Below are 19,612 nucleotides of genomic sequence, written 5' to 3' on the forward strand. Positions count from 1 at the left end.
CTCTATATTAAAAAGCATTTCTAGGCAATATCTAGCATGTGAATAAAAGTAGGCAAGATCCACCGATGAATCTGGCAAAAGTCCCCAACGATTTTGTGCACACTTGTTCTCTCACCTGAATGCAGCGCCACCTTGTAGCCATCGGATGTAACTGCAGCTCACAAAATGTTATATCAGAGAGCAAGTTGAGAGGACTCCAAGAGGCAGATGTCCATGGAAAGAGCCTCTCACGACAGCAGGAAGGTTGGATATTTCAAGATGGGAACATTTCCTGTCCAACGTCCTCACGTCCCAAACGCTCAAAAGCCTCCCCTCACCGGGTAGATCTCTGGCTCCCAGTTAAAATCAAATCCTGAGCATGCTAGCGCTAGGATCAAAGAGAGAGGAGAGGGTTAGAGAGCTGCTATCTTGGTAAAGGCCTGAAACTGCTAGTTCCCAAGAGGGTCTGCACTTTCAGTTATGGCTGACTGTGAGACGAGAAGATGAAGATTTTCTGCACCCAGCATACATTGCAGCATGCTTAGGCAAATGAGGAGCGAGACCCACCAATCCCTCGCCACTTCGCTGAAAGCTCCTCCTCTGCATAAAGAGAACACTTTTACAAGGGAGCAGAGTGGCGCAGCGGAAGCGTGCTGGGCCCATAACCCAGAGGTCGATGGATCGAAACCATCCTCTGCTATAATATTTCTTGTTTTTTCTTCTGAGAACCAATCTGTCATTTCCACGCTACCAGCAAGGAAAAGCGCAGGCTTGTGCTAGCTATGTGAGAAAAGACTTCTCAACTATCTGTCTCTGCTGAAATACAAGAGAGTGATCGCCAAAGGATCAACCCCATACTTTGAAAGTAAAGATACCCAATTATAAGCATAAATGACCGGTGGGATCGTCACACGTTTTTCTGGGCATGCTTTGAATGTCATTCTTGCCTTTTCGTTCTGCTCTTATCATTCTCCTGGGCATTTCATGGAAGGCACTCTCTTTCTCTTCGCTGCTTTGCTTCCAATGCTGCGTAAATATGTTCATTTCCACTATTTGTACTACTGCTTTCCATTTCTTCTCTTCTGCACAGATTTGGCCTTGGTTTCAATCCCCAGTTCCTTACCCTCTACAAGAAACTTTCTACTGCTTTTCATGTTGGTATCTAAACCAAATGCACCATTGAAACTGGTGCAAGATAGTCATTGAACTCGGGGTTGTAATCTTTAGAACCAAGAGCAACCACATCATAGGGTGTTGGTGGTATAGTGGTGAGCATAGTTGCTTCCCAAGCAGTTGACCCGGGTTCGATTCCCGGCCAATGCAGTGCAAATTTTTATATGTTCTCCAAGCAGGATTTGTTTTAATGCAACATGTCACAAAACGGAAATATCATGAACAGATTAATCAGACGTTAAATTAAAAAAAAAATGAAATACTTAGGCAGGCATCTCGATCACCCCATCTGCTACATTCATTGTCCTATTAGATGCTATTTTCCAAAAAGCAGAGTCACCACTCACATGTGCTGGTAATAAATATGTTGCGGGCGGTAGACAATGAAAGGGCTGAACCCCGACCAGACATTCTAACTCTAGCATCTCTATATTAAAAAGCATTTCTAGGCAATATCTAGCATGTGAATAAAAGTAGGCAAGATCCACCGATGAATCTGGCAAAAGTCCCCAACGATTTTGTGCACACTTGTTCTCTCACCTGAATGCAGCTCCACCTTGTAGCCATCGGATGTAACTGCAGCTCACAAAATGTTATATCAGAGAGCAAGTTGAGAGGACTCCAAGAGGCAGATGTCCATGGAAAGAGTCTCTCACGACAGCAGGAAGGTTGGGTATTTCAAGATGGCAACATTTCCTGTCCAACGTCCTCACGTCCCGAACGCTCCCAAACGCTCAAAAGCCTCACACCGGGCAAGCCCTCACCGGGTAGATCTCTGGCTCCCAGTTAAAATCAAATCCTGAGCATGCTAGCGCTAGGATCAAAGAGAGAGGAGAGGGTTAGAGAGCTGCTATCTTGGTAAAGGCCTGAAACTGCTAGTTCCCAAGAGGGTCTGCACTTTCAGTTATGACTGACTGTGAGACGAGAAGATGAAGATTTTCTGCTCCCAGCATACATTGCAGCATGCTTAGGCAAATGAGGAGCGAGACCCACCAATCCCTCGCCACTTCGCTGAAAGCTCCTCATCTGCATAAAGAAAACACTTTTACAAGGGAGCAGAGTGGTGCAGCGGAAGCGTGCTGGGCCCATAACCCAGAGGTCGATGGATCGAAACCATCCTCTGCTATAATATTTCTTGTTTTTTCTTCTGAGGACCAATCTGTCATTTCCACGCTACCAGCAAGGAAAAGCGCAGGCTTGTGCTAGCTATGTGAGAAAAGACTTCTCAACTATCTGTCTCTGCTGAAATTCAAGAGAGTGATCGCCAAAGGATCAACCCCATACTTTGAAAGTAAAGATACCCAATTATAAGCATAAATGACTGGTGGGACCGTCACACGTTTTTCTGGGCATGCTTTGAATGTCATTCTTGCCTTTTCGTTCTGCTCTTATCATTCTTCTGGGCATTTCATGGAAGGCACTCTCTTTCTCTTCGCTGCTTTGCTTCCAATGCTGCCTAAATATGTTCATTTCCACTATTTGTACTACTGCTTTCCATTTCTTCTCTTCTGCACAGATTTGGCCTTGGTTTCAATCCCCAGTTCCTTACCCTCTACAAGAAACTTTCTACTGCTTTTCATGTTGGTATCTAAACCAAATGCACCATTGAACTGGTGCAAGATAGTCATTGAACTCGGGGTTGTAATCTTTAGAACCGAGAGCAACCACATCATAGGGCATTGGTGGTATAGTGGTGAGCATAGCTGCTTCCCAAGCAGTTGACCCGGGTTCGATTCCCGGCCAATGCAGTGCAAATTTTTATATGTTCTCCAAGCAGGATTTGTTTTAATGCAACATGTCACAAAACGGAAATATCATGAACAGATTAATCAGACATTAAATTAAAAAAAAAATGAAATACTTAGGCAGGCATCTCGATCGCCCCATCTGCTACATTCATTGTCCTATTACATGCTATTTTCCAAAAAGCAGAGTCACCACTCACATGTGCTGGTAATAAATATGTTGCGGGCGGTAGACAATGAAAGGGCTGAACCCCGACCAGACATTCTAACTCTAGCATCTCTATATTAAAAAGCATTTCTAGGCAATATCTAGCATGTGAATAAAAGTAGGCAAGATCCACCGATGAATCTGGCAAAAGTCCCCAACGATTTTGTGCACACTTGTTCTCTCACCTGAATGCAGCGCCACCTTGTAGCCATCGGATGTAACTGCAGCTCACAAAATGTTATATCAGAGAGCAAGTTGAGAGGACTCCAAGAGGCAGATGTCCATGGAAAGAGCCTCTCACGACAGCAGGAAGGTTGGGTATTTCAAGATGGCAACATTTCCTGTCCAACGTCCTCACGTCCCAAACGCTCAAAAGCCTCGCCCTCACCGGGTAGATCTCTGGCTCCCAGTTAAAATCAAATCCTGAGCATGCTAGCGCTAGGATCAAAGAGAGAGGAGAGGGTTAGAGAGCTGCTATCTTGGTAAAGGCCTGAAACTGCTAGTTCCCAAGAGGGTCTGCACTTTCAGTTATGACTGACTGTGAGACGAGAAGATGAAGATTTTCTGCTCCCAGCATACATTGCAGCATGCTTAGGCAAATGAGGAGCGAGACCCACCAATCCCTCGCCACTTCGCTGAAAGCTCCTCATCTGCATAAAGAAAACACTTTTACAAGGGAGCAGAGTGGCGCAGCGGAAGCGTGCTGGGCCCATAACCCAGAGGTCGATGGATCGAAACCATCCTCTGCTATAATATTTCTTGTTTTTTCTTCTGAGGACCAATCTGTCATTTCCACGCTACCAGCAAGGAAAAGCGCAGGCTTGTGCTAGCTATGTGAGAAAAGACTTCTCAACTATCTGTCTCTGCTGAAATACAAGAGAGTGATCGCCAAAGGATCAACCCCATACTTTGAAAGTAAAGATACCCAATTATAAGCATAAATGACTGGTGGGACCGTCACACGTTTTTCTGGGCATGCTTTGAATGTCATTCTTGCCTTTTCGTTCTGCTCTTATCATTCTCCTGGGCATTTCATGGAAGGCACTCTCTTTCTCTTCGCTGCTTTGCTTCCAATGCTGCCTAAATATGTTCATTTCCACTATTTGTACTACTGCTTTCCATTTCTTCTCTTCTGCACAGATTTGGCCTTGGTTTCAATCCCCAGTTCCTTACCCTCTACAAGAAACTTTCTACTGCTTTTCATGTTGGTATCTAAACCAAATGCACCATTGAACTGGTGCAAGATAGTCATTGAACTCGGGGTTGTAATCTTTAGAACCGAGAGCAACCACATCATAGGGCGTTGGTGGTATAGTGGTGAGCATAGCTGCTTCCCAAGCAGTTGACCCGGGTTCGATTCCCGGCCAATGCAGTGCAAATTTTTATATGTTCTCCAAGCAGGATTTGTTTTAATGCAACATGTCACAAAACGGAAATATCATGAACAGATTAATCAGACGTTAAATTAAAAAAAAAATGAAATACTTAGGCAGGCATCTCGATCGCCCCATCTGCTACATTCATTGTCCTATTACATGCTATTTTCCAAAAAGCAGAGTCACCACTCACATGTGCTGGTAATAAATATGTTGCGGGCGGTAGACAATGAAAGGGCTGAACCCCGACCAGACATTCTAACTCTAGCATCTCTATATTAAAAAGCATTTCTAGGCAATATCTAGCATGTGAATAAAAGTAGGCAAGATCCACCGATGAATCTGGCAAAAGTCCCCAACGATTTTGTGCACACTTGTTCTCTCACCTGAATGCAGCGCCACCTTGTAGCCATCGGATGTAACTGCAGCTCACAAAATGTTATATCAGAGAGCAAGTTGAGAGGACTCCAAGAGGCAGATGTCCATGGAAAGACCCTCTCACGACAGCAGGAAGGTTGGGTATTTCAAGATGGCAACATTTCCTGTCCAACGTCCTCACGTCCCAAACGCTCAAAAGCCTCACACCGGGCAAGCCCTCACCGGGTAGATCTCTGGCTCCCAGTTAAAATCAAATCCTGAGCATGCTAGCGCTAGGATCAAAGAGAGAGGAGAGGGTTAGAGAGCTGCTATCTTGGTAAAGGCCTGAAACTGCTAGTTCCCAAGAGGGTCTGCACTTTCAGTTATGACTGACTGTGAGACGAGAAGATGAAGATTTTCTGCTCCCAGCATACATTGCAGCATGCTTAGGCAAATGAGGAGCGAGACCCACCAATCCCTCGCCACTTCGCTGAAAGCTCCTCATCTGCATAAAGAAAACACTTTTACAAGGGAGCAGAGTGGCGCAGCGGAAGCGTGCTGGGCCCATAACCCAGAGGTCGATGGATCGAAACCATCCTCTGCTATAATATTTCTTGTTTTTTCTTCTGAGGACCAATCTGTCATTTCCACGCTACCAGCAAGGAAAAGCGCAGGCTTGTGCTAGCTATGTGAGAAAAGACTTCTCAACTATCTGTCTCTGCTGAAATACAAGAGAGTGATCGCCAAAGGATCAACCCCATACTTTGAAAGTAAAGATACCCAATTATAAGCATAAATGACTGGTGGGACCGTCACACGTTTTTCTGGGCATGCTTTGAATGTCATTCTTGCCTTTTCGTTCTGCTCTTATCATTCTCCTGGGCATTTCATGGAAGGCACTCTCTTTCTCTTCGCTGCTTTGCTTCCAATGCTGCCTAAATATGTTCATTTCCACTATTTGTACTACTGCTTTCCATTTCTTCTCTTCTGCACAGATTTGGCCTTGGTTTCAATCCCCAGTTCCTTACCCTCTACAAGAAACTTTCTACTGCTTTTCATGTTGGTATCTAAACCAAATGCACCATTGAAACTGGTGCAAGATAGTCATTGAACTCGGGGTTGTAATCTTTAGAACCGAGAGCACCCACATCATAGGGCGTTGGTGGTATAGTGGTGAGCATAGCTGCTTCCCAAGCAGTTGACCCGGGTTCGATTCCCGGCCAATGCAGTGCAACTTTTTATATGTTCTCCAAGCAGGATTTGTTTTAATGCAACATGTCACAAAACGGAAATATCATGAACAGATTAATCAGACGTTAAATTAAAAAAAAAATGAAATACTTAGGCAGGCACCTCGATCGCCCCATCTGCTACATTAATTGTCCTATTAGACGCTATTTTCCAAAAAGCAGAGTCACCACTCACATGTGCTGGTAATAAATATGTTGCGGGCGGTAGACAATGAAAGGGCTGAACCCCGACCAGACATTCTAACTCTAGCATCTCTATATTAAAAAGCATTTCTAGGCAATATCTAGCATGTGAATAAAAGTAGGCAAGATCCACCGATGAATCTGGCAAAAGTCCCCAACGATTTTGTGCACACTTGTTCTCTCACCTGAATGCAGCTCCACCTTGTAGCCATCGGATGTAACTGCAGCTCACAAAATGTTATATCAGAGAGCAAGTTGAGAGGACTCCAAGAGGCAGATGTCCATGGAAAGAGTCTCTCACGACAGCAGGAAGGTTGGGTATTTCAAAATGGCAACATTTCCTGTCCAACGTCCTCACGTCCCGAACGCTCCCAAACGCTCAAAAGCCTCGCCCTCACCGGGTAGATCTCTGGCTCCCAGTTAAAATCTAATCCTGAGCATGCTAGCGCTAGGATCAAAGAGAGAGGAGAGGGTTAGAGAGCTGCTATCTTGGTAAAGGCCTGAAACTGCTAGTTCCCAAGAGGGTCTGCACTTTCAGTTATGACTGACTGTGAGACGAGAAGATGAAGATTTTCTGCTCCCAGCATACATTGCAGCATGCTTAGGCAAATGAGGAGCGAGACCCACCAATCCCTCGCCACTTCGCTGAAAGCTCCTCATCTGCATAAAGAAAACACTTTCACAAGGGAGCAGAGTGGTGCAGCGGAAGCGTGCTGGGCCCATAACCCAGAGGTCGATGGATCGAAACCATCCTCTGCTATAATATTTCTTGTTTTTTCTTCTGAGGACCAATCTGTCATTTCCACGCTACCAGCAAGGAAAAGCGCAGGCTTGTGCTAGCTATGTGAGAAAAGACTTCTCAACTATCTGTCTCTGCTGAAATACAAGAGAGTGATCGCCAAAGGATCAACCCCATACTTTGAAAGTAAAGATACCCAATTATAAGCATAAATGACTGGTGGGACCGTCACACGTTTTTCTGGGCATGCTTTGAATGTCATTCTTGCCTTTTCGTTCTGCTCTTATCATTCTCCTGGGCATTTCATGGAAGGCACTCTCTTTCTCTTCGCTGCTTTGCTTCCAATGCTGCCTAAATATGTTCATTTCCACTATTTGTACTACTGCTTTCCATTTCTTCTCTTCTGCACAGATTTGGCCTTGGTTTCAATCCCCAGTTCCTTACCCTCTACAAGAAACTTTCTACTGCTTTTCATGTTGGTATCTAAACCAAATGCACCATTGAACTGGTGCAAGATAGTCATTGAACTCGGGGTTGTAATCTTTAGAACCGAGAGCAACCACATCATAGGGCGTTGGTGGTATAGTGGTGAGCATAGCTGCTTCCCAAGCAGTTGACCCGGGTTCGATTCCCGGCCAATGCAGTGCAAATTTTTATATGTTCTCCAAGCAGGATTTGTTTTAATGCAACATGTCACAAAACGGAAATATCATGAACAGATTAATCAGACGTTAAATTAAAAAAAAAATGAAATACTTAGGCAGGCATCTCGATCGCCCCATCTGCTACATTCATTGTCCTATTACATGCTATTTTCCAAAAAGCAGAGTCACCACTCACATGTGCTGGTAATAAATATGTTGCGGGCGGTAGACAATGAAAGGGCTGAACCCCGACCAGACATTCTAACTCTAGCATCTCTATATTAAAAAGCATTTCTAGGCAATATCTAGCATGTGAATAAAAGTAGGCAAGATCCACCGATGAATCTGGCAAAAGTCCCCAACGATTTTGTGCACACTTGTTCTCTCACCTGAATGCAGCGCCACCTTGTAGCCATCGGATGTAACTGCAGCTCACAAAATGTTATATCAGAGAGCAAGTTGAGAGGACTCCAAGAGGCAGATGTCCATGGAAAGAGCCTCTCACGACAGCAGGAAGGTTGGGTATTTCAAGATGGCAACATTTCCTGTCCAACGTCCTCACGTCCCAAACGCTCAAAAGCCTCACACCGGGCAAGCCCTCACCGGGTAGATCTCTGGCTCCCAGTTAAAATCAAATCCTGAGCATGCTAGCGCTAGGATCAAAGAGAGAGGAGAGGGTTAGAGAGCTGCTATCTTGGTAAAGGCCTGAAACTGCTAGTTCCCAAGAGGGTCTGCACTTTCAGTTATGACTGACTGTGAGACGAGAAGATGAAGATTTTCTGCTCCCAGCATACATTGCAGCATGCTTAGGCAAATGAGGAGCGAGACCCACCAATCCCTCGCCACTTCGCTGAAAGCTCCTCATCTGCATAAAGAAAACACTTTTACAAGGGAGCAGAGTGGCGCAGCGGAAGCGTGCTGGGCCCATAACCCAGAGGTCGATGGATCGAAACCATCCTCTGCTATAATATTTCTTGTTTTTTCTTCTGAGGACCAATCTGTCATTTCCACGCTACCAGCAAGGAAAAGCGCAGGCTTGTGCTAGCTATGTGAGAAAAGACTTCTCAACTATCTGTCTCTGCTGAAATACAAGAGAGTGATCGCCAAAGGATCAACCCCATACTTTGAAAGTAAAGATACCCAATTATAAGCATAAATGACTGGTGGGACCGTCACACGTTTTTCTGGGCATGCTTTGAATGTCATTCTTGCCTTTTCGTTCTGCTCTTATCATTCTCCTGGGCATTTCATGGAAGGCACTCTCTTTCTCTTCGCTGCTTTGCTTCCAATGCTGCCTAAATATGTTCATTTCCACTATTTGTACTACTGCTTTCCATTTCTTCTCTTCTGCACAGATTTGGCCTTGGTTTCAATCCCCAGTTCCTTACCCTCTACAAGAAACTTTCTACTGCTTTTCATGTTGGTATCTAAACCAAATGCACCATTGAAACTGGTGCAAGATAGTCATTGAACTCGGGGTTGTAATCTTTAGAACCGAGAGCACCCACATCATAGGGCGTTGGTGGTATAGTGGTGAGCATAGCTGCTTCCCAAGCAGTTGACCCGGGTTCGATTCCCGGCCAATGCAGTGCAACTTTTTATATGTTCTCCAAGCAGGATTTGTTTTAATGCAACATGTCACAAAACGGAAATATCATGAACAGATTAATCAGACGTTAAATTAAAAAAAAAATGAAATACTTAGGCAGGCACCTCGATCGCCCCATCTGCTACATTAATTGTCCTATTAGACGCTATTTTCCAAAAAGCAGAGTCACCACTCACATGTGCTGGTAATAAATATGTTGCGGGCGGTAGACAATGAAAGGGCTGAACCCCGACCAGACATTCTAACTCTAGCATCTCTATATTAAAAAGCATTTCTAGGCAATATCTAGCATGTGAATAAAAGTAGGCAAGATCCACCGATGAATCTGGCAAAAGTCCCCAACGATTTTGTGCACACTTGTTCTCTCACCTGAATGCAGCTCCACCTTGTAGCCATCGGATGTAACTGCAGCTCACAAAATGTTATATCAGAGAGCAAGTTGAGAGGACTCCAAGAGGCAGATGTCCATGGAAAGAGTCTCTCACGACAGCAGGAAGGTTGGGTATTTCAAGATGGCAACATTTCCTGTCCAACGTCCTCACGTCCCGAACGCTCCCAAACGCTCAAAAGCCTCGCCCTCACCGGGTAGATCTCTGGCTCCCAGTTAAAATCTAATCCTGAGCATGCTAGCGCTAGGATCAAAGAGAGAGGAGAGGGTTAGAGAGCTGCTATCTTGGTAAAGGCCTGAAACTGCTAGTTCCCAAGAGGGTCTGCACTTTCAGTTATGACTGACTGTGAGACGAGAAGATGAAGATTTTCTGCTCCCAGCATACATTGCAGCATGCTTAGGCAAATGAGGAGCGAGACCCACCAATCCCTCGCCACTTCGCTGAAAGCTCCTCATCTGCATAAAGAAAACACTTTTACAAGGGAGCAGAGTGGTGCAGCGGAAGCGTGCTGGGCCCATAACCCAGAGGTCGATGGATCGAAACCATCCTCTGCTATAATATTTCTTGTTTTTTCTTCTGAGGACCAATCTGTCATTTCCACGCTACCAGCAAGGAAAAGCGCAGGCTTGTGCTAGCTATGTGAGAAAAGACTTCTCAACTATCTGTCTCTGCTGAAATACAAGAGAGTGATCGCCAAAGGATCAACCCCATACTTTGAAAGTAAAGATACCCAATTATAAGCATAAATGACTGGTGGGACCGTCACACGTTTTTCTGGGCATGCTTTGAATGTCATTCTTGCCTTTTCGTTCTGCTCTTATCATTCTCCTGGGCATTTCATGGAAGGCACTCTCTTTCTCTTCGCTGCTTTGCTTCCAATGCTGCCTAAATATGTTCATTTCCACTATTTGTACTACTGCTTTCCATTTCTTCTCTTCTGCACAGATTTGGCCTTGGTTTCAATCCCCAGTTCCTTACCCTCTACAAGAAACTTTCTACTGCTTTTCATGTTGGTATCTAAACCAAATGCACCATTGAACTGGTGCAAGATAGTCATTGAACTCGGGATTGTAATCTTTAGAACCGAGAGCAACCACATCATAGGGCGTTGGTGGTATAGTGGTGAGCATAGCTGCTTCCCAAGCAGTTGACCCGGGTTCGATTCCCGGCCAATGCAGTGCAAATTTTTATATGTTCTCCAAGCAGGATTTGTTTTAATGCAACATGTCACAAAACGGAAATATCATGAACAGATTAATCAGACGTTAAATTAAAAAAAAAATGAAATACTTAGGCAGGCATCTCGATCGCCCCATCTGCTACATTCATTGTCCTATTACATGCTATTTTCCAAAAAGCAGAGTCACCACTCACATGTGCTGGTAATAAATATGTTGCGGGCGGTAGACAATGAAAGGGCTGAACCCCGACCAGACATTCTAACTCTAGCATCTCTATATTAAAAAGCATTTCTAGGCAATATCTAGCATGTGAATAAAAGTAGGCAAGATCCACCGATGAATCTGGCAAAAGTCCCCAACGATTTTGTGCACACTTGTTCTCTCACCTGAATGCAGCGCCACCTTGTAGCCATCGGATGTAACTGCAGCTCACAAAATGTTATATCAGAGAGCAAGTTGAGAGGACTCCAAGAGGCAGATGTCCATGGAAAGAGCCTCTCACGACAGCAGGAAGGTTGGGTATTTCAAGATGGCAACATTTCCTGTCCAACGTCCTCACGTCCCAAACGCTCAAAAGCCTCACACCGGGCAAGCCCTCACCGGGTAGATCTCTGGCTCCCAGTTAAAATCAAATCCTGAGCATGCTAGCGCTAGGATCAAAGAGAGAGGAGAGGGTTAGAGAGCTGCTATCTTGGTAAAGGCCTGAAACTGCTAGTTCCCAAGAGGGTCTGCACTTTCAGTTATGACTGACTGTGAGACGAGAAGATGAAGATTTTCTGCACCCAGCATACATTGCAGCATGCTTAGGCAAATGAGGAGCGAGACCCACCAATCCCTCGCCACTTCGCTGAAAGCTCCTCCTCTGCATAAAGAGAACACTTTTACAAGGGAGCAGAGTGGCGCAGCGGAAGCGTGCTGGGCCCATAACCCAGAGGTCGATGGATCGAAACCATCCTCTGCTATAATATTTCTTGTTTTTTCTTCTGAGAACCAATCTGTCATTTCCACGCTACCAGCAAGGAAAAGCGCAGGCTTGTGCTAGCTATGTGAGAAAAGACTTCTCAACTATCTGTCTCTGCTGAAATACAAGAGAGTGATCGCCAAAGGATCAACCCCATACTTTGAAATTAAAGATACCCAATTATAAGCATAAATGACTGGTGGGACCGTCACACGTTTTTCTGGGCATGCTTTGAATGTCATTCTTGCCTTTTCGTTCTGCTCTTATCATTCTCCTGGGCATTTCATGGAAGGCACTCTCTTTCTCTTCGCTGCTTTGCTTCCAATGCTGCCTAAATATGTTCATTTCCACTATTTGTACTACTGCTTTCCATTTCTTCTCTTCTGCACAGATTTGGCCTTGGTTTCAATCCCCAGTTCCTTACCCTCTACAAGAAACTTTCTACTGCTTTTCATGTTGGTATCTAAACCAAATGCACCATTGAAACTGGTGCAAGATAGTCATTGAACTCGGGGTTGTAATCTTTAGAACCGAGAGCAACCACATCATAGGGCGTTGGTGGTATAGTGGTGAGCATAGCTGCTTCCCAAGCAGTTGACCCGGGTTCGATTCCCAGCCAATGCAGTGCAAATTTGTATATGTTCTCCAAGCAGGATATGTTTTAATGCAACATGTCACAAAACGGAAATATCATGAACAGATTAATCAGACGTTAAATTACAAAAAAAATGAAATACTTAGGCAGGCATCTCGATCGCCCCATCTGCTAAATTCATTGTCCTATTAGATGCTATTTTCCAAAAAGCAGAATCACCACTCACATGTGCTGGTAATAAATATGTTGCGGGCGGTAGACAATGAAAGGGCCGACCAGACATTCTAATTCTAGCATCTCTATATTAAAAAGCATTTCTAGGCAATATCTAGCATGTGAATAAAAGTAGGCAAGATCCACCGATGAATCTGGCAAAAGTCCCCAACGATTTTGTGCACACTTGTTCTCTCACCTGAATGCAGCGCCACCTTGTAGCCATCGGATGTAACTGCAGCTCACAAAATGTTATATCAGAGAGCAAGTTGAGAGGACTCCAAGAGGCAGATGTCCATGGAAAGAGCCTCTCACGACAGCAGGAAGGTTGGGTATTTCAAGATGGCAACATTTCCTGTCCAACGTCCTCACGTCCCAAACGCTCCCAAACGCTCAAAAGCCTCCCCTCACCGGGTAGATCTCTGGCTCCCAGTTAAAATCAAATCCTGAGCATGCTAGCGCTAGGATCAAAGAGAGAGGAGAGGGTTAGAGAGCTGCTATCTTGGTAAAGGCCTGAAACTGCTAGTTCCCAAGAGGGTCTGCACTTTCAGTTATGACTGACTGTGAGACGAGAAGATGAAGATTTTCTGCACCCAGCATACATTGCAGCATGCTTAGGCAAATGAGGAGCGAGACCCACCAATCCCTCGCCACTTCGCTGAAAGCTCCTCCTCTGCATAAAGAGAACACTTTTACAAGGGAGCAGAGTGGCGCAGCGGAAGCGTGCTGGGCCCATAACCCAGAGGTCGATGGATCGAAACCATCCTCTGCTATAATATTTCTTGTTTTTTCTTCTGAGAACCAATCTGTCATTTCCACGCTACCAGCAAGGAAAAGCGCAGGCTTGTGCTAGCTATGTGAGAAAAGACTTCTCAACTATCTGTCTCTGCTGAAATACAAGAGAGTGATCGCCAAAGGATCAACCCCATACTTTGAAAGTAAAGATACCCAATTATAAGCATAAATGACTGGTGGGACCGTCACACGTTTTTCTGGGCATGCTTTGAATGTCATTCTTGCCTTTTCGTTCTGCTCTTATCATTCTCCTGGGCATTTCATGGAAGGCACTCTCTTTCTCTTCGCTGCTTTGCTTCCAATGCTGCCTAAATATGTTCATTTCCACTATTTGTACTACTGCTTTCCATTTCTTCTCTTCTGCACAGATTTGGCCTTGGTTTCAATCCCCAGTTCCTTACCCTCTACAAGAAACTTTCTACTGCTTTTCATGTTGGTATCTAAACCAAATGCACCATTGAAACTGGTGCAAGATAGTCATTGAACTCGGGGTTGTAATCTTTAGAACCGAGAGCAACCACATCATAGGGCGTTGGTGGTATAGTGGTGAGCATAGCTGCTTCCCAAGCAGTTGACCCGGGTTCGATTCCCAGCCAATGCAGTGCAAATTTTTATATGTTCTCCAAGCAGGATTTGTTTTAATGCAACATGTCACAAAACGGAAATATCATGAACAGATTAATCAGACGTTAAATTTAAAAAAAAATGAAATACTTAGGCAGGCATCTCGATCGCCCCATCTGCTAAATTCATTGTCCTATTAGATGCTATTTTCCAAAAAGCAGAGTCACCACTCACATGTGCTGGTAATAAATATGTTGCGGGCGGTAGACAATGAAAGGGCTGAACCCCGACCAGACATTCTAACTATAGCATCTCTATATTAAAAAGCATTTCTAGGCAATATCTAGCATGTGAATAAAAGTAGGCAAGATCCACCGATGAATCTGGCAAAAGTCCCCAACGATTTTGTGCACACTTGTTCTCTCACCTGAATGCAGCGCCACCTTGTAGCCATCGGATGTAACTGCAGCTCACAAAATGTTATATCAGAGAGCAAGTTGAGAGGACTCCAAGAGGCAGATGTCCATGGAAAGAGCCTCTCACGACAGCAGGAAGGTTGGATATTTCAAGATGGCAACATTTCCTGTCCAACGTCCTCACGTCCCGAACGCTCCCAAACGCTCAAAAGCCTCCCCTCACCGGGTAGATCTCTGGCTCCCAGTTAAAATCAAATCCTGAGCATGCTAGCGCTAGGATCAAAGAGAGAGGAGAGGGTTAGAGAGCTGCTATCTTGGTAAAGGCCTGAAACTGCTAGTTCCCAAGAGGGTCTGCACTTTCAGTTATGACTGACTGTGAGACGAGAAGATGAAGATTTTCTGCACCCAGCATACATTGCAGCATGCTTAGGCAAATGAGGAGCGAGACCCACCAATCCCTCGCCACTTCGCTGAAAGCTCCTCCTCTGCATAAAGAGAACACTTTTACAAGGGAGCAGAGTGGCGCAGCGGAAGCGTGCTGGGCCCATAACCCAGAGGTCGATGGATCGAAACCATCCTCTGCTATAATATTTCTTGTTTTTTCTTCTGAGAACCAATCTGTCATTTCCACGCTACCAGCAAGGAAAAGCGCAGGCTTGTGCTAGCTATGTGAGAAAAGACTTCTCAACTATCTGTCTCTGCTGAAATACAAGAGAGTGATCGCCAAAGGATCAACCCCATACTTTGAAAGTAAAGATACCCAATTATAAGCATAAATGACCGGTGGGATCGTCACACGTTTTTCTGGGCATGCTTTGAATGTCATTCTTGCCTTTTCGTTCTGCTCTTATCATTCTCCTGGGCATTTCATGGAAGGCACTCTCTTTCTCTTCGCTGCTTTGCTTCCAATGCTGCGTAAATATGTTCATTTCCACTATTTGTACTACTGCTTTCCATTTCTTCTCTTCTGCACAGATTTGGCCTTGGTTTCAATCCCCAGTTCCTTACCCTCTACAAGAAACTTTTTACTGCTTTTCATGTTGGTATCTAAACCAAATGCACCATTGAAACTGGTGCAAGATAGTCATTGAACTCGGGGTTGTAATCTTTAGAACCGAGAGCAACCACATCATAGGGTGTTGGTGGTATAGTGGTGAGCATAGTTGCTTCCCAAGCAGTTGACCCGGGTTCGATTCCCGGCCAATGCAGTGCAAATTTTTATATGTTCTCCAAGCAGGATTTGTTTTAATGCAACATGTCACAAAACGGAAATATCATGAACAGATTAATCAGACGTTAAATTAAAAAAAAAATGAAATACTTAGGCAGGCATCTCGATCACCCCATCTGCTACATTCATTGTCCTATTAGATGCTATTTTCCAAAAAGCAGAGTCACCACTCACATGTGCTGGTAATAAATATGTTGCGGGCGGTAGACAATGAAAGGGCTGAACCCCGACCAGACATTCTAACTCTAGCATCTCTATATTAAAAAGCATTTCTAGGCAATATCTAGCATGTGAATAAAAGTAGGCAAGATCCACCGATGAATCTGGCAAAAGTCCCCAACGATTTTGTGCACACTTGTTCTCTCACCTGAATGCAGCTCCACCTTGTAGCCATCGGATGTAACTGCAGCTCACAAAATGTTATATCAGAGAGCAAGTTGAGAGGACTCCAAGAGGCAGATGTCCATGGAAAGAGTCTCTCACGACAGCAGGAAGGTTGGGTATTTCAAGATGGCAACATTTCCTGTCCAACGTCCTCACGTCCCGAACGCTCCCAAACGCTCAAAAGCCTCACACCGGGCAAGCCCTCACCGGGTAGATCTCTGGCTCCCAGTTAAAATCTAATCCTGAGCATGCTAGCGCTAGGATCAAAGAGAGAGGAGAGGGTTAGAGAGCTGCTATCTTGGTAAAGGCCTGAAACTGCTAGTTCCCAAGAGGGTCTGCACTTTCAGTTATGACTGACTGTGAGACGAGAAGATGAAGATTTTCTGCTCCCAGCATACATTGCAGCATGCTTAGGCAAATGAGGAGCGAGACCCACCAATCCCTCGCCACTTCGCTGAAAGCTCCTCATCTGCATAAAGAAAACACTTTCACAAGGGAGCAGAGTGGTGCAGCGGAAGCGTGCTGGGCCCATAACCCAGAGGTCGATGGATCGAAACCATCCTCTGCTATAATATTTCTTGTTTTTTCTTCTGAGGACCAATCTGTCATTTCCACGCTACCAGCAAGGAAAAGCGCAGGCTTGTGCTAGCTATGTGAGAAAAGACTTCTCAACTATCTGTCTCTGCTGAAATACAAGAGAGTGATCGCCAAAGGATCAACCCCATACTTTGAAAGTAAAGATACCCAATTATAAGCATAAATGACTGGTGGGACCGTCACACGTTTTTCTGGGCATGCTTTGAATGTCATTCTTGCCTTTTCGTTCTGCTCTTATCATTCTCCTGGGCATTTCATGGAAGGCACTCTCTTTCTCTTCGCTGCTTTGCTTCCAATGCTGCCTAAATATGTTCATTTCCACTATTTGTACTACTGCTTTCCATTTCTTCTCTTCTGCACAGATTTGGCCTTGGTTTCAATCCCCAGTTCCTTACCCTCTACAAGAAACTTTCTACTGCTTTTCATGTTGGTATCTAAACCAAATGCACCATTGAACTGGTGCAAGATAGTCATTGAACTCGGGGTTGTAATCTTTAGAACCGAGAGCAACCACATCATAGGGCGTTGGTGGTATAGTGGTGAGCATAGCTGCTTCCCAAGCAGTTGACCCGGGTTCGATTCCCGGCCAATGCAGTGCAAATTTTTATATGTTCTCCAAGCAGGATTTGTTTTAATGCAACATGTCACAAAACGGAAATATCATGAACAGATTAATCAGACGTTAAATTAAAAAAAAAATGAAATACTTAGGCAGGCATCTCGATCGCCCCATCTGCTACATTCATTGTCCTATTACATGCTATTTTCCAAAAAGCAGAGTCACCACTCACATGTGCTGGTAATAAATATGTTGCGGGCGGTAGACAATGAAAGGGCTGAACCCCGACCAGACATTCTAACTCTAGCATCTCTATATTAAAAAGCATTTCTAGGCAATATCTAGCATGTGAATAAAAGTAGGCAAGATCCACCGATGAATCTGGCAAAAGTCCCCAACGATTTTGTGCACACTTGTTCTCTCACCTGAATGCAGCGCCACCTTGTAGCCATCGGATGTAACTGCAGCTCACAAAATGTTATATCAGAGAGCAAGTTGAGAGGACTCCAAGAGGCAGATGTCCATGGAAAGAGCCTCTCACGACAGCAGGAAGGTTGGGTATTTCAAGATGGCAACATTTCCTGTCCAACGTCCTCACGTCCCAAACGCTCAAAAGCCTCACACCGGGCAAGCCCTCACCGGGTAGATCTCTGGCTCCCAGTTAAAATCAAATCCTGAGCATGCTAGCGCTAGGATCAAAGAGAGAGGAGAGGGTTAGAGAGCTGCTATCTTGGTAAAGGCCTGAAACTGCTAGTTCCCAAGAGGGTCTGCACTTTCAGTTATGACTGACTGTGAGACGAGAAGATGAAGATTTTCTGCTCCCAGCATACATTGCAGCATGCTTAGGCAAATGAGGAGCGAGACCCACCAATCCCTCGCCACTTCGCTGAAAGCTCCTCATCTGCATAAAGAAAACACTTTTACAAGGGAGCAGAGTGGCGCAGCGGAAGCGTGCTGGGCCCATAACCCAGAGGTCGATGGATCGAAACCATCCTCTGCTATAATATTTCTTGTTTTTTCTTCTGAGGACCAATCTGTCATTTCCACGCTACCAGCAAGGAAAAGCGCAGGCTTGTGCTAGCTATGTGAGAAAAGACTTCTCAACTATCTGTCTCTGCTGAAATACAAGAGAGTGATCGCCAAAGGATCAACCCCATACTTTGAAAGTAAAGATACCCAATTATAAGCATAAATGACTGGTGGGACCGTCACACGTTTTTCTGGGCATGCTTTGAATGTCATTCTTGCCTTTTCGTTCTGCTCTTATCATTCTCCTGGGCATTTCATGGAAGGCACTCTCTTTCTCTTCGCTGCTTTGCTTCCAATGCTGCCTAAATATGTTCATTTCCACTATTTGTACTACTGCTTTCCATTTCTTCTCTTCTGCACAGATTTGGCCTTGGTTTCAATCCCCAGTTCCTTACCCTCTACAAGAAACTTTCTACTGCTTTTCATGTTGGTATCTAAACCAAATGCACCATTGAAACTGGTGCAAGATAGTCATTGAACTCGGGGTTGTAATCTTTAGAACTGAGAGCACCCACATCATAGGGCGTTGGTGGTATAGTGGTGAGCATAGCTGCTTCCCAAGCAGTTGACCCGGGTTCGATTCCCGGCCAATGCAGTGCAACTTTTTATATGTTCTCCAAGCAGGATTTGTTTTAATGCAACATGTCACAAAACGGAAATATCATGAACAGATTAATCAGACGTTAAATTAAAAAAAAAATGAAATACTTAGGCAGGCACCTCGATCGCCCCATCTGCTACATTAATTGTCCTATTAGACGCTATTTTCCAAAAAGCAGAGTCACCACTCACATGTGCTGGTAATAAATATGTTGCGGGCGGTAGACAATGAAAGGGCTGAACCCCGACCAGACATTCTAACTCTAGCATCTCTATATTAAAAAGCATTTCTAGGCAATATCTAGCATGTGAATAAAAGTAGGCAAGATCCACCGATGAATCTGGCAAAAGTCCCCAACGATTTTGTGCACACTTGTTCTCTCACCTGAATGCAGCTCCACCTTGTAGCCATCGGATGTAACTGCAGCTCACAAAATGTTATATCAGAGAGCAAGTTGAGAGGACTCCAAGAGGCAGATGTCCATGGAAAGAGTCTCTCACGACAGCAGGAAGGTTGGGTATTTCAAGATGGCAACATTTCCTGTCCAACGTCCTCACGTCCCGAACGCTCCCAAACGCTCAAAAGCCTCGCCCTCACCGGGTAGATCTCTGGCTCCCAGTTAAAATCTAATCCTGAGCATGCTAGCGCTAGGATCAAAGAGAGAGGAGAGGGTTAGAGAGCTGCTATCTTGGTAAAGGCCTGAAACTGCTAGTTCCCAAGAGGGTCTGCACTTTCAGTTATGACTGACTGTGAGACGAGAAGATGAAGATTTTCTGCTCCCAGCATACATTGCAGCATGCTTAGGCAAATGAGGAGCGAGACCCACCAATCCCT

At 44.8% G+C, this 19,612-nt stretch overlaps 8 non-coding genes across 8 annotated transcripts; all 8 read left to right on the plus strand.

The window, feature by feature from the left end:
• Positions 1 to 2,828: 2,828 nt before the first annotated feature.
• TRNAG-CCC (transfer RNA glycine (anticodon CCC)) lies at positions 2,829 to 2,900 on the plus strand. Its single transcript has one exon. It is a non-coding gene; the product is annotated as a tRNA-Gly (tRNA).
• Positions 2,901 to 4,405: 1,505 nt separating this feature from the next.
• Positions 4,406 to 4,477, plus strand: TRNAG-CCC (transfer RNA glycine (anticodon CCC)). The gene has a single exon. It is a non-coding gene; the product is annotated as a tRNA-Gly (tRNA).
• A 1,517-nt stretch (positions 4,478 to 5,994) lies between these two features.
• TRNAG-CCC (transfer RNA glycine (anticodon CCC)) lies at positions 5,995 to 6,066 on the plus strand. The gene has a single exon. It is a non-coding gene; the product is annotated as a tRNA-Gly (tRNA).
• Positions 6,067 to 7,581: 1,515 nt separating this feature from the next.
• Positions 7,582 to 7,653, plus strand: TRNAG-CCC (transfer RNA glycine (anticodon CCC)). The gene has a single exon. It is a non-coding gene; the product is annotated as a tRNA-Gly (tRNA).
• Positions 7,654 to 9,170: 1,517 nt separating this feature from the next.
• On the plus strand, positions 9,171 to 9,242 carry TRNAG-CCC (transfer RNA glycine (anticodon CCC)). Its single transcript has one exon. It is a non-coding gene; the product is annotated as a tRNA-Gly (tRNA).
• A 1,515-nt stretch (positions 9,243 to 10,757) lies between these two features.
• On the plus strand, positions 10,758 to 10,829 carry TRNAG-CCC (transfer RNA glycine (anticodon CCC)). The gene has a single exon. It is a non-coding gene; the product is annotated as a tRNA-Gly (tRNA).
• A 6,282-nt stretch (positions 10,830 to 17,111) lies between these two features.
• On the plus strand, positions 17,112 to 17,183 carry TRNAG-CCC (transfer RNA glycine (anticodon CCC)). Its single transcript has one exon. It is a non-coding gene; the product is annotated as a tRNA-Gly (tRNA).
• A 1,517-nt stretch (positions 17,184 to 18,700) lies between these two features.
• On the plus strand, positions 18,701 to 18,772 carry TRNAG-CCC (transfer RNA glycine (anticodon CCC)). Its single transcript has one exon. It is a non-coding gene; the product is annotated as a tRNA-Gly (tRNA).
• Positions 18,773 to 19,612: the final 840 nt, after the last annotated feature.

The sequence above is a fragment of the Triturus cristatus genome, chromosome 11 (assembly GCF_964204655.1).
Source record: "Triturus cristatus chromosome 11, aTriCri1.1, whole genome shotgun sequence".
In the NCBI taxonomy this organism is placed as follows: Eukaryota; Metazoa; Chordata; class Amphibia; order Caudata; family Salamandridae; genus Triturus; species Triturus cristatus.